The following is a 13,298-nucleotide window of genomic DNA, read 5'->3' on the forward strand; positions in this document are numbered from 1 at the left end:
ATGTTTGGTACAGAAGCATGAATAGGAAGCACGTAGTTCTCCACAGCCATTCCACTTCCATACCCCTCGGCAGAGCCTACCCTGCACTTCCCCATCCCCAGTGAACTTGGGAGAACTGGATCACTTTGAACAGCCCTGCCCAGGGCCAAGAAGGAATGAGGCCCCATTCTCTCCTGCTGCACCTACTGCTACTTAGGCTGGTTTGCTGGGTCAGAGAAAGTCAGGGTGGGCACTGTGGCTATAGCTGCAGCTGTGGCCTCTCCATCCACCACACCTGGCTGCTGGAGGTGGCCCCAGCATACTCTTTTTGCAAGAGAGAAAGGTAATGTGCTTAGTCTAGAGAGATAACTGCCTATAATCTTATGACCCCGCCACCCTCCAGTAGGGGATGTTCTCAGTCAACAAGCCCAGCTGGGATGATTCTTTTGCAAGCAGGCACAGATGAACGCCCCAAGATGTTGACTGCTTGGCTCGGAGGATAGTCGCACACAACACAACCCTAGACTCCTCTCTTAGGATGCCTTGCTTCTCACTTTCTATTCCAGAACCAAGAGTTACGGTTACATACTGTTACCTACCTTGCCCTCCTTTTACCCCCTATAAAGGCGACACCCTTTCTGACAAGTATTATTTTCACCAGAACACCGAGAGTTACAGAAATGGAAAAATGCTCTAATCATGGTACTTTGGATACAGGCAGAGAGATGCCTAGTAATGATGGTGGCTAATAAAGCGAGGGGCTGATGAGCCAGTCAAGGATTTTAAATAAGACTAGTATTACATATTTTCTCATAATCGAAATTGGCTTATTTAGGGCTGGAGAGATGGCTCAGCAGCTAAGAGCAATGGCTGTTCTTGCAAGGACCAGGGTTCAACTCCCAACACTCACATGGCAGCTCACAACTGTCTGTAACTCCAGTTCCAGAGGATCTGGCATCCTCACATGGACATACATGCGGGCAAAACACCAGTTTTTTTTAAAAATTAGCTTATTATTTAGTAAACGTGTAAGAGCCTGTAGTAAGAAAACCATGGTATGGTAACCTAAGGCATTAATGTACTGGTGTGGAAAACCTCCAAGGTGCAACAGAACGGGGAAGTGATGTATACGCTTAAGAACAGGAAGGAGGTGAAGGCAGAAGGAGCAGCTCAGTCAGCCTCAGTTATATAATGGTCCTGAGGCCGGCCTGAGACACTAAGATCCTGCCTCAAAAACAAACGTTGAAAAAAGAAAAGAAACCTAGGACTTCTGGGAAAGGCAGCCTGCTGGCTGCCTCTGTGTAAGCTGGTGAGCAAAAGAGAGGAACAGAGGAAAATGCTTCAGAGATCCATACAGAAACTGAAAGGACTCTGGGAAAGATCAAAAACAAAGCTGTAAAGAAAGACAGAACACAGGCTTCTCCAAACGAATAAGCCAACAAAGGTGGGCAGCTCTGCCCTGGGACAAACCCACGACCCTCCATAAGCCTCAAATCCAGTTGCAGGTGTTGGTGAGACAAGGGCTCCACTCACAAGTCAACAGCAAGAGACATCCCTAATATCCCTGAGAAGGCAGCAGCCAGGCACTAACTTGAGAGAGAAACTGAGCCACCCAGAACACCCAAAATAGATCTCACCCTACACAGCCTCAACTTGCCCTGCCTTAGCCTCCCAGAGTCAGAGAGCTAAACCCTGACAAGCCAAAGGAAACTCTTGCCTATGGTAGGAAGTATATAGGAGGAGACAATGGCCCAGAACACATCTCAGAAACTGGGAGTTAGTTTGATAACTCTGGGCCTAAGGCCAGAAGATGGATCAAATTCTGTGGTCACCTCTTTTGCTGCTGTGGTCCTGAGGACTTTGAAGGTCCAGTGTCATACCCAATCCCCATAGTAGTATTCCTCCAACAACAAGGTGATAGCTAACCCAGGAAGCCTGGGGGCATTGAGGGATTCCTGAGCCCCTACTGATTTCAGTACTGTGGCTGCTCTCCTACTCACAATGACCCTAGGAGACATCCTTCAGCTAACACACAGATCAGTCCTTTGGAGTCTCAGAAAGTTGCTTAGCCTACAGAATGCAAAGCTAAGTGTAGCCAGCAGAAGACCCTGTTATGCAAACAACAACAGCAACAGCAGACACTGAGCATACACAAGCTGATGAGCAAGAGTCCAGAAAGTCAGCTGACCTCACCTGTCCATGCATGTGACTGGCAGCCTCCAATTTTTTTTAAAGATTTGTTTATTTATTATGAATACAACATCCTGCTTCCATGTATGTCTGCATGCCAGAAGAGGGCACCAGATCTCATTGCAGATGGTTATGAACCACCATGTGGTTGCTGGGAATTGAACTCAGGACCCCTGGAAGAGCAGTCAGTGCTCTTAACCTCTGAGCCATCTCTCCAGCCCCAGCCTCCAATTTCTGAAGGCTTAGAAAGCAGCTTCTCCACCCCCCCCCCATTTTTCCTGTGTCATTTGCTTTTTTGTACTTGCTTACTGTACTGTACCTGGTAAAAAGGGTTTAAGTTCTTTTGTTATTCTCTTTCACCTAATTTAGGGGGTTTTTTTTGTTATTTTCCTTAATTTCTCTGTTAGTCCCTGAGTTTTCTCCCTTTTCCTTTCTCCATATTTAGTAGTATTTTGCTGTACTGGCTTTTTTAAAAACACCTTTACATGTTTATTATTTTATTCCCCTTCTCCTTATTACATTTATGTAAATAAATCAACACAGATACAGCCACCAAAATTTTTCAAAGCTGTCAAAAACAAACAATGGAGAAAAACCAGTGTCTTAGAGTTTTTATTGCTGTGAAGAGACAGCATTACCAAAGCAACTCTTATAAAGAAAACATTTAATCTGAGCTTACTTACAGCTTCAGAGGTTTAGCCCATTATCATCATGATGGGAAGCATGATGCCAGGTATAAGGCTGGACAAGTAGCTGGGAGCTTTTTCTTTTCTTTTCTTTTCTTGTTTTTTTAAACCATAGGCTTACCACTACCAACCTGCCAGTAATTTCAGCTATTTTCGGTGATCTCATCATTTGAAGCTGAGAGTTTTACATTCCTGATCATAGACAGAGACAGAACCAGAGAGAGACAGAAAGAGACAGAGACAGAGACAGACTGGGCCTCATGTGGAGTTTGAAACTTCAAAGCCCACCCAAGCAGCACATCTCGTCCAGCAAGGCCACACCTCCTACTCCTCCCCTAGCAGCTCACCACTGGAGACTAACGATGCAAATCTATGAGCCTATGGGATGACTGCATTCAAACCACCACACCCAGCTAGGTTTCCACATAGAGGAGAATGAAACTAGATCTGTCTCTCATCCTCCACAAAAATCCATTTAGAATAAATCAGAGACCCCAATAGAAGACCTGAGATAGTAAAACTGGTAGAAGAGAACATCAGTAAGACGCTTCAACATAGAGGTATGGGCAAAGACTTTCTGAACAAGGCATCAAGGGAGCTATGAGAGGAGGGAATGGCACTGCCCACAGTAGGCTGGGTTCTCATGCACTAACAAGCCCAACAGACATACCCATAGGCCAACCACCTGAGCCAATTCTTTAGTTAAGGTTCGCTCTTCTGAGGTATGTCAATTTGACAGCAAAACTAACTGGGACAAATGGTATGGCTGTATCTTAAAAGATTAAAACTTCAAAGTATGAATGAAATTACAGAAGCACAGATACAGATGTCTGAGACCTCCCTGGGCTACACAGTAAGACCCTGTCTTCCTTGCCTCTTCCTTCTCCTACAGAAAGAATGTATAAAATTAAAGCATTCTGGATGTGTTTGTGCTAACGTGAGAGATACAACAGGACACTGAATCCACAAATCTGCCAGCGAGAGAAGCTTGCTTTCATTTTAAAATGCTTCAATAATTTCTCCCATACTGTGAACACACAAGTCAGAAAAATGACTGCATGTGTCTAATGGAGACAACTGCAGCTGATGAAATGGTTACCTCTGGATGCTTAAAATCTGTCCACTTTCAATAACTGTCCACAAATTCTTTGATTCCTCCATCCAAAGTAGGTGGAGCCTACATGCTCTCTTAATGTAGGCTCTTCCTCACTCTTCCATCACTGCCTCTGGACGAAGCCAAGTGACAACTGAGGAGCCTCAAGCAGCTCCCCATGAAGGTGAAAGGCCAACAGTCATCAGAGTACACCATCTTGCAAGAAGACCTTCCCAGCCTATCTGAGCCTCTGGACAAAGGCTACATACAACACTTCCAAAGTCACAAGAAACTAATCAGGGACTCTGAGCTAGAACCACCCAGCGAGGTTACTCCTGAGTTCCTAACCCACAGTAACTGTGACAGTAAAAAAAGTTTGTGCTTGAAACAGCTAAATTTTGGGCTGATTTCTTACAAGGTAACAGATGACTGGAGCAGTATTTAATAGCTAGTCCATTTGCAGAATTATCATTTCTGTACAAACATTTATTGTGAAGTTGGATGAAACCCTAGGAAGCAAAGTGACAAACATGATCGGGATGAGGTCCCAAATATCTTCTCTAAAGGCATGCCTCAGTAACCTAAATTCCTTCTAGTAGTCCCTACCTCCCAAAGGTTCTGCCATTTTCTAACAATGCCATTAGCATTAACAAGACTCTGGGAAACATTGAGATACAAACCGTAACAAGCACTCTCCTTATATGCATGTACACCTTGGATTTGCAATAGCCTCCAAAGGTCCATGCATTAAGGCTTGGTGCCCAGTCTATGACTACGAGGAGACAGGAGTGACTGTGGAATCCTGGATTCTCTGGCCATGATGTGCTTCCCACTACAAATACACATCACAGACCTAAAAGTAATGAGTTTGCCCAATCATGGACATAAATCTCCTAAACTATAAGCCAAAATAAACCCTTTTTCTTATTAAGCTGGTTTTTATCAAGTATTTACACAGTAAAGGAACGCCTGCTAACACACTGAGTATGCCTTCCAAATCATGAACTGTAGGGACACAGACCACTGGAATATTTTTGTGTCTCAAATGCAAACAGTAGCCCAGGAGGGTTAGTAAGTCCAGATTTATGGCTTGTTTTTTGTTTCTGTTGTGCTTTGTTTTGCTTTGTTTTTTTGTAAGGTCTCACATATCCCAAGGTTCTTTCTCATTCACTATGCAGCTGAAGATGACCATGAACTTCTGAGCCTTCGGCCTCTACCTCCCAAGTGCAGGAGCACAGGTGTGGGCAGCTTGTGTGCCACCACGCCCAGTTCATCCAGAGTTAGAGACAAACTCAGGTTTTCATCTTGCTAGGCATGGACTAGATCCTAAATGGCCTCCAAAGGCCTCTATCAAGTAAGCTACATCCTCAGTCCCAGGCTTGTTATAATTCTGAAAGATTACAATGGCTTATGAATTGAAATCAAAACTGAACACTTACCCACTCAACAAGCACAAGTCCCTAGCCTGCAATCAATATTTATAAAGCTTAACATATTCCTTGTAGCAGTCTATTTTCTTTCTCTAATTGCACTCTCTCTTCTACCAAATTACAAATTGGATTGCAAAGAAAAAAAGCTAAACATGTCTGTACTCTTCATGGCCCCTTGCATACAAAAAGCTGATAAATTTAACTTCAAGTTCTCAATACACTGTTCTTAGAAGTATAATCTAAACATTTTAAAAATCAGACACCATCCCCCATCCCCACAACACACGTGTGCACACATTCAGGCACCGTCCCCATCCCCACAACACACGTGTGCACACATTCAGGCACCGTCCCCCATCCCCACAACACACGTGTGCACACATTCAGGCACCGTCCCCATCCCCACAACACACGTGTGCACACATTCAGGCACCGTCCCCCATCCCCACAACACACGTGTGCACACATTCAGGCACCGTCCCCCATCCCCACAACACACGTGTGCACACATTCAGGCACCGTCCCCATCCCTACAACACACGTGTGCACACATTCAGGCACCGTCCCCCATCCCCACAACACACGTGTGCACACATTCAGGCACCGTCCCCCATCCCCACCCACAGCACATGGGTGCACACATCCACCCTGCAATTTACAACCAGCTCAGGTGCCCAGAATAATCATCATTTCTTCCAACCTAACACTTCACACAAAGTCTGGAGAAACAGTAACTACTTAGTATCTTGACAGAGAAAACAAATAAGAGAGAACAACTCCTTTTCAACTTCCTATTAGAAAAAAAAAAGAGAAATAATACTAACATCTGCGACACAGAGGACTTAAGGTACATCCACAGATAGCCCCAAGACTCAGAGTCCTCCACATCTGGTTTCCACGGTTAAACTTCCTGTTTCTTTCCTTTGGCTTTGCACATTTAATCAAATTTTCTGTACACTCTCTAGAAGTCTGCTTCCCCAACAGCATGAATACACATCAGAAGCCCGGCACACATTATTCTCAGGGGCGTGTGTCCTAGCTTGCTTTCTGTTGCAGTACGATACACTGACTAAAACCAAGTTGGGGAGGAAAGGGTTCACTTGGCTTAGGGCTCACAGTCTATCACTGAGGGAAGTCCAGGCAGGAGCCCGAGCAGGAACTTACAGACAGGAAGTGCAGCAGGGACCATGAAGGACGCTGCCTACGGCTTGCTCCACAGCTTCTGCAACTTTCTCATACCACCCAGGACACCTGCCGGGGGAAGCAACAAGCATAGTGGGCTGGGCCCTCCACACCAATTACTCAGCAAGAAAATGCGCCACACTGGTGGAGCCCATTCCTCAATTACTTCCCAAGTGAATCTAGTTTGGTCAAGTTCACAAAAAACAGCAGATTTTACAACCTGAACTGTCATTTTTCTAAAATGAAAACAGGGGTGAGAAGAAAATATCTAACACAAAGACAAATGCACAAGTTATACATGAGTTTACTAAAAGTTTTTCTGTAGTTATTTCATGTGTGTAAAATTAAAAATAATATCTTCATTGATGCAATGAATTCCTGAGTGAAATGGGTGTGAAGGACACTCAATCACCCACAGGGATCAGCATTATAAATGGTTCATTCAAACACTGTTGCATAGCAGGCATTTGGTAGATTCTGGGGAAGACCACTACAAATGAGATCTATGGAACTACCCAGGTGATGAACCTATAGCCTGAAAACTATTAAATTCCTGGTTCTTCTCTGAACTGCTCCCTGATTCTCCAAAAATTTCAACATCATCTCAATGTCCATGATCATTCTTCTTCTACTCACAAGGGTCTACATCAGTTGTTTTCAAGTTTGGTCCCAGCATAGCATCACCTGGGCACTTGTTCAAGTCCAGTCTAGACTTACTTGATCTGAAACTTAGAGAGAATGGGCTTGGGTTTCTGGTTTTACCAAGCGTGCCCCCCACTCACCCCCCACCGAGTACTTCTGATGCATGCTCAAGTTTGGGAACTGCCATGGTTTTAAGGTTCTCCAGAGCTCATGGGTTGGAAACTTAACCCTCAGTGCAACTGTGTAAAGAGACAGAGCATCTGTGAGGTAATCAGACAGGCTTCTGTTGTTGCTCCGGGAGTAAGGTTCCTATAAAAGAAGAAAGGGACAGACAGACAGACACTACCCCTCGCCATGCAATCTACCAGATTACCTTGGGCATCTCAACTTCTAGAAATCTGAAGAAACAAGTTTCTGTTGTTTATAAACTCTTTAGTCTCCAGCATTTTCTCACACAAATAGAAAACAGATTGACAGCTGCTCTAGCCAAGAAATGACATGAGCTTAAACACTGATTCACCTGTTGGTTTTCCCAAGTTCCAATTTTTGTCCTTTGCAATTCCCATTCTGTTTTTTGTTTTTGTTTTTATGTAGTTGGACAGTCTACTATATTACTACTCTTGAAGCAACAGCTGCCTTTTGTCTAACATTTGTACGCAAGATATGCACTGCTATCACCAAGTATAGACCCTATTATTCAGTCTTTACAATAATTCTTCAATTCCAACAAAAAGCCGAGGATAAAAGACATTAATTTGTGCAAGGTCACCCAGCCAATAAATAGTACAACAGGGATTTGGCCTGTTATCTTTCTATCTCCAACATTCCCAAAGATAATGACTATCCTATATATATGCTCCTTAGAAAGTCATTTACACTACACTGTTCCTGGTCCTCTCTAACTCTGAAGTAGAATTCTGAACTACCTACATAGTGGATCTCCCCATAAGATCCTTCAAATTAACATAGCACCATTACTTCTCCACACTTAAACCACCCTCCTTTATTTTCTAAGTCAATGGCATCATAGTCACCCACTTGGTCACAGCCTGTATCATCTTGAACTTGTTCTCCCTCCCCTTCTATGTGTTCTTAAAATTTCAAACTTCCAACAACTAAAATGTTCCTGAACTCTAACCACCCCACTTTCCTGTCCTGAGATACCAGCACATCCCTGCCTCTCCATTCTAAAACAGCCTGTGTGGGAGGGACTGTTGGTTACTTCCTGATGATGCGCTTGATCTACTCTCCTTGGCTTTCCATTGCCAATTAAATAGTGGGTCTAGACCTTTGAGAATAGAGTGGGCCAGGCATGGAGGCACAGTCCTTTAATCCCAGCACTGGAGAAGCACAGGCAGGTGGATCTTTGGGAGTTCAAAGACAGCCTGGTCTACAGAATGAGTTCTAGGACAACCAGGTGTGGGGAGGTCTCGCTTGTACAAATAAAGGCTGTGTGAAGATCAGAGGATGGAGTTCGCCAGTAGCTAATCACAGAGGTCTGGAGGTCAGAGGATGGAGTTCGCCAGTAGCTAATCACAGAGGTCTGGGGGTCTGTGCGGACAGACAGGAAGTGAGATGGCTAGGCAGAGAGAGGATATGTGGGATGAAACAGGAACTCAGTCTTTTTCGGCTGGGAAGCTAATGAGGTACAGGGGGCTCTCTCATGTGTCAGCATTGTCTGCTGTATCTGGCTCTGGGTTTTTATAATTTAGACCAATTAAGAACCCTATTTACAACCAGGGCTATGATCCTGTCTCAAAAGAAAATGGAAGATCCCTTCATAATTTGTCTCTAATATACTATCCCATCTCTACTGCCACACATTAAACAGGTAAGGAACAACTTCCAGAAGGACCATTCCATTTTGATGTTCAGCAACATTTCTTAGACTGTCTACCTAGACAGTTCCCTTCCCTCCTCACACGCAGCACAAACCTTTGGGGCTAAGGTTTATCCTCCTCTCACCTAATCTTCCAACATCAAGTCGTTCCCAAATGTAGTCAATTCCTCTAGTACTTTATTAATTCTCAAGGTGACTGACTTATCACAACATGTAACAGCCAGTGGTTTATCATCTCTGATTAACACTTGCATGCCAAATATATTACAGCATCTCATCCATCTACGTCCTCTCGGCACCTGACAGAAGAGCTAGTTATAGCCAGCACCTCATAAATATTTGCTGGGTTGTTAAATAATGCAAAATTTGCCGAGTAACGTTACACATCTCAGTTAGCAATTCAACCTCAGGCTTACAAACCATGCTAAAGAATCCTGTCTTTTTGTAGGGGAGGGGGGCCAGAGTGACACAGAGTCTCATGGAGCCCTGACTGGCTTCAAAAATCACTGTTACAGAGGATGTTGCTGAATCCCTCCCCACACCTCTTGCCTTCACTTTCCAAGTGTTGAGATTACAAGTATGTGTCACTACAAACACATAATAACAAAAAACATTACAGGTAATTTAAGATTCTCCAGCAGTGTGTAATTACTGTCAGATCTTTTTGCCAAAATTTCTTTGTATCTTTTCTTCAGAAAGCCTCCCTTTCTAGTGAACATTATTTGTATTTTTGTCACCCGATCAACAGTTATTGTTTTGCAGAGCACTGAGAGAGATAATCTCAATGTGTCACCAAGTATGATTAGATGATGACTTTGGTTACATAGTTTCTGTAAATGTCCAGAACAGCAGCCTAAACCCACTAGGTAGATTGTAGGGGCTGAGCCACGCAGTATTGACAACCTAGGATAAATGCACAGGAATGAAGCATTTATTCCAATTGCTAAATGAAATAGAAGGATATAGACATCTCATCCAGACTCAACTAGATATCCTTTAAGTAAATATAAGAGTTATTTTTAGGTATGGCATGATGGCTCTTATCTGAATTCCCAGTAATCAGGAAGTAGAGTATAGTAAGTCTGAGGCCAACATGGTGTACACTAGCCAGGGATACATGGTAAGACCCTATCTCAAGAAAGAAACAAATAGAAGCTTTAAAAGAATAACACTTGTAACTTATTCCTGTCTTAAGACTTTATTCTGATTAAAACCCCCCATTCCCCATGCAAACAGACTGTTTTAGCTTGATTTGCTGTTGCTGTGATAAAACACTGATCAAAACCAATTTGGGGGAGGATTTGTTTTGTTTACAGGTCAATTTTCCATCATCAAAGAAAGCCAAGGCTGGACCCTGGAGGCAAGGGGCCAGACACTGTTTAGACGCTTGCCTTCTCCTACAGCCCAGGCCCCCCTGCCAAGGGCTGGTTCTGCAGGGGAGGGGAGGATAAGGTAAGGAAGCACTCCTATATCACACATCACTTAAGAAAATGCCCCCCACAGACTGTCACAGGCCAATCTGATGGCAGCAATTCCTCAACAGGGGTTCCCTCTACCCAGGGATGGTTGACAAAAACTAACCACAGGCTCTATCCTGTTATTAGAAGTCTGGAACACTTTTCCTCCCATCCTGTTAGATTTTCTCTGTTTCTGTATAAGAAAACTTTCTCTGTTCCAGTCACACAAGTCTCTTCAAACTATCCCTCCACCATCCAATGAACAAATTCACATTTAACTTTTCACCACAGGATTTCTTCATTCTTTCGGAATTCCAACTTCACACTTCTTTTAAAGGCCAGCACTAACCTTACCTTCCGGAGTTCCCTATCTCTGACCTCCTCTTGTCTAAATTTCCTCCTCTACTATAGTCCCATCTGTTACTACTTCCTCATTTAGTTCCATGATTCTTTTACATAAACACACAGGCTTTCTCTTCTGACCCGAGGGCTCATTGTTAAAGGAGAAAGGGCTGGTCATCTCCTCACTTGCGACCCCACAATCCTCTCGCTAATTTAGTTCAACCCTAGAAAGAGAGGAGCGGTTGTATTAACTATGTGAAGGCTGAGACTAAATGCTTCTCCAGTACTGATAAACCATCTATGCACAGTGTGATGCTGTATCTGCTGCGTGTCGACTCGGTGGCATGCGGTTTTCTAAGAAACACGGGCAGAAAAGGAAAGCAGATGACTCTAGTCCCAAAAGCTCGTAAGTGAACAGTGGATCCGGAGTATTCGGCTTCACAGAGTGAGCTTTACGGATGTGAGAACTTCAGATGTCATAATTGACAGAGCCTCCGTTATAAAATTCAATAGCTGGGTGGAAATTGAAGTTATGTCACCCGGGTTTTAACGCATAAATCATGATTAAATATCAGTGCTGCCTATCTTGTCACTGGTTCTAGACATTGCCTTCAACAGGTAATGGGGAAAGAAAAAGAAAACAATTTCTTTCATTTGTCTCCTCCTTCACCAAGGATGGTTAGGACAACCACCACACTCCAACCCACTAGAGTCCAACACTAAGACAGTACTGACTGATAGCTCGCTGCATCTTTTTACTCCAGCTTCACCATTCCAGCCCACACGTGGAATGCAATCTATATTTGCATACGATTGATAACAGCCTGCACTGCTTCTAGGGAAATCAAACGCAAAAGGTAAAGCTGCCTATCCTCGAGGCCCTTGCAATGGCCCAATGCACAACACAGTTCTCGAAAAAGGACAGTTTTGAGTCTATGAGCAAGTAACAATACTGAGTGGATATGGTCCTCCGGCCTCAAAATGAGTACCAACACCGGATTAAAAAAAAAAAAAAAAAGCCAGAGAAGCACGTGAGCATGCACGTGCCGCTGGAAGGTCCTGGCAACAAGTTGGCCGGCTGGCATCCACACTGACAGGTTGCCTTCCCCCAGGTCGTGGGTGTGCCCGAATGTCGCGCAGGCACAGACTCAAAAGTCTCCCACTACGAGACCCGCCAGGGTAGAACCGACGAAGCCCTTCGCGGTTAACCCAAAACTTTGTGAGCCCCCCTAACCCCGAGGGTCCCCGTTTCCGCGTTTGTCAGGCTTGCACAGTCGCATCTCTCATCCCGGCGCGAGGCTGCTGAGGAAGGCGGGCTCCTCCCGCTTCGAATTCCTCAGTGGAGGGGAAGCTGGCAGCGTCATCCCGGAATCCAGTCACTTGTCCCTCCGCACCCCCAAGCACACCAGGCCCGGGAACTGACCCTCGTCAGCCCCCTTCCCCGCCCCTTCCCCCGGAACCAGCGGCCGAGGGGCGTGGAGCGGCGCGCGCGGGTACGGCGGGGGGGGGAGGACGCGCGTATCCGCGTCCCGGGCCCGCGCAGCAGGTGCGGCCAGGCCCCACCTCCCCCGAGCGGTCCCGGAGGCGACTCACCCCGACGATGTTCCTCAGCGACCTAGATGCCGCCACGCACGTCTCTTCCGCCCGCAGAGACCCTGCCTCGTGGCCACCGCCCCCTCGGTCGCCGCCGTCGCCGCCTTCCCCGCCGCCGCCGTCGCGGCGCGCGCCCGCCTTCACGCACACCGCCGTGGCCGCGCACGCGCCTTGCGCGCTGGCGTCACTTAGCAACGGATCAACCGTAGGCCGGTAGGACCCAGGATTTCAGGGCCCCCGGGACGCCTCAGGCGGGGGGCCTTGCGGCGAGTCTCCGCCCGTCCGAGCCACTTGTCCCTCCTGAACTGGGCCCTCAGGGTGTGGCCGCCCTGCCGGCACCTGGCTCGGGGTAAGTCACGTCATCACACGTCACCCGATAGCGTCATTGGTTGCGTCACTGCGCATGGGGAAGAGCCGGAGCGCTTGTCAGAGAAAGCTTTGCCTTTCTTCGGTAAGTCGCCTGCCCGATGGACGGTGCGAGAAAGTTCTCCAAGGAGAAAGGATGAGCCAAGCGAGCCACGAGCAGCATAAAGGTGCGATGAAGGCCAGGCCTGGCATCCCATGACTCAGTTTCCTCGTTCTGCAAGTGTGAAATGTAATGCCCGACCTGCCTGCCTGCCTGCACCGGAAAGGTGTGAATTTAAGACGAAACAGTGCGTGCAAGGCTGCCGGAGAACCTGATTTCATTTTGATTTCAAGACCCTGGCAGAAGCCCGGACGTAACCACTCACCATTCTGCCCTCCGGAACTACTGAATGTAAAGTATAAAGCCCGTTAGACTCCTTTCACAGAAGAAGAAGCGACGGTGACTGTGGACTTGGAAGCCATAGAAATCGGTTGCAAGCCTGAGCCTGGTTGAAACTA

General features: G+C 45.9%; 1 protein-coding gene and 1 non-coding gene across 3 annotated transcripts in view; both read right to left on the reverse strand.

The window, feature by feature from the left end:
• Positions 1–12,563, reverse strand: part of Btbd9 (BTB domain containing 9) — a 340,103-nt gene extending 327,540 nt beyond the window's left edge. The window contains exon 1 of one of the 2 annotated variants that reach the window (XM_005070667.4): positions 12,435–12,563. The gene's annotated coding sequence lies outside the window, so the exon portion shown is untranslated. Of the gene's footprint in view, positions 1–6,542; positions 6,614–12,434 lie in introns of those variants that run through there. The other variant, XM_021227473.2, reaches the window with a different exon arrangement.
• On the reverse strand, positions 2,959–3,026 carry LOC121134421. The gene has a single exon (XR_005871494.1). It is a non-coding gene; the product is annotated as a small nucleolar RNA SNORD65 (small nucleolar RNA).
• Positions 12,564–13,298: the final 735 nt, after the last annotated feature.

The sequence above is a fragment of the Mesocricetus auratus genome, unplaced genomic scaffold (genome assembly GCF_017639785.1).
Source record: "Mesocricetus auratus isolate SY011 unplaced genomic scaffold, BCM_Maur_2.0 Super-Scaffold_100027, whole genome shotgun sequence".
In the NCBI taxonomy this organism is placed as follows: Eukaryota; Metazoa; Chordata; class Mammalia; order Rodentia; family Cricetidae; genus Mesocricetus; species Mesocricetus auratus.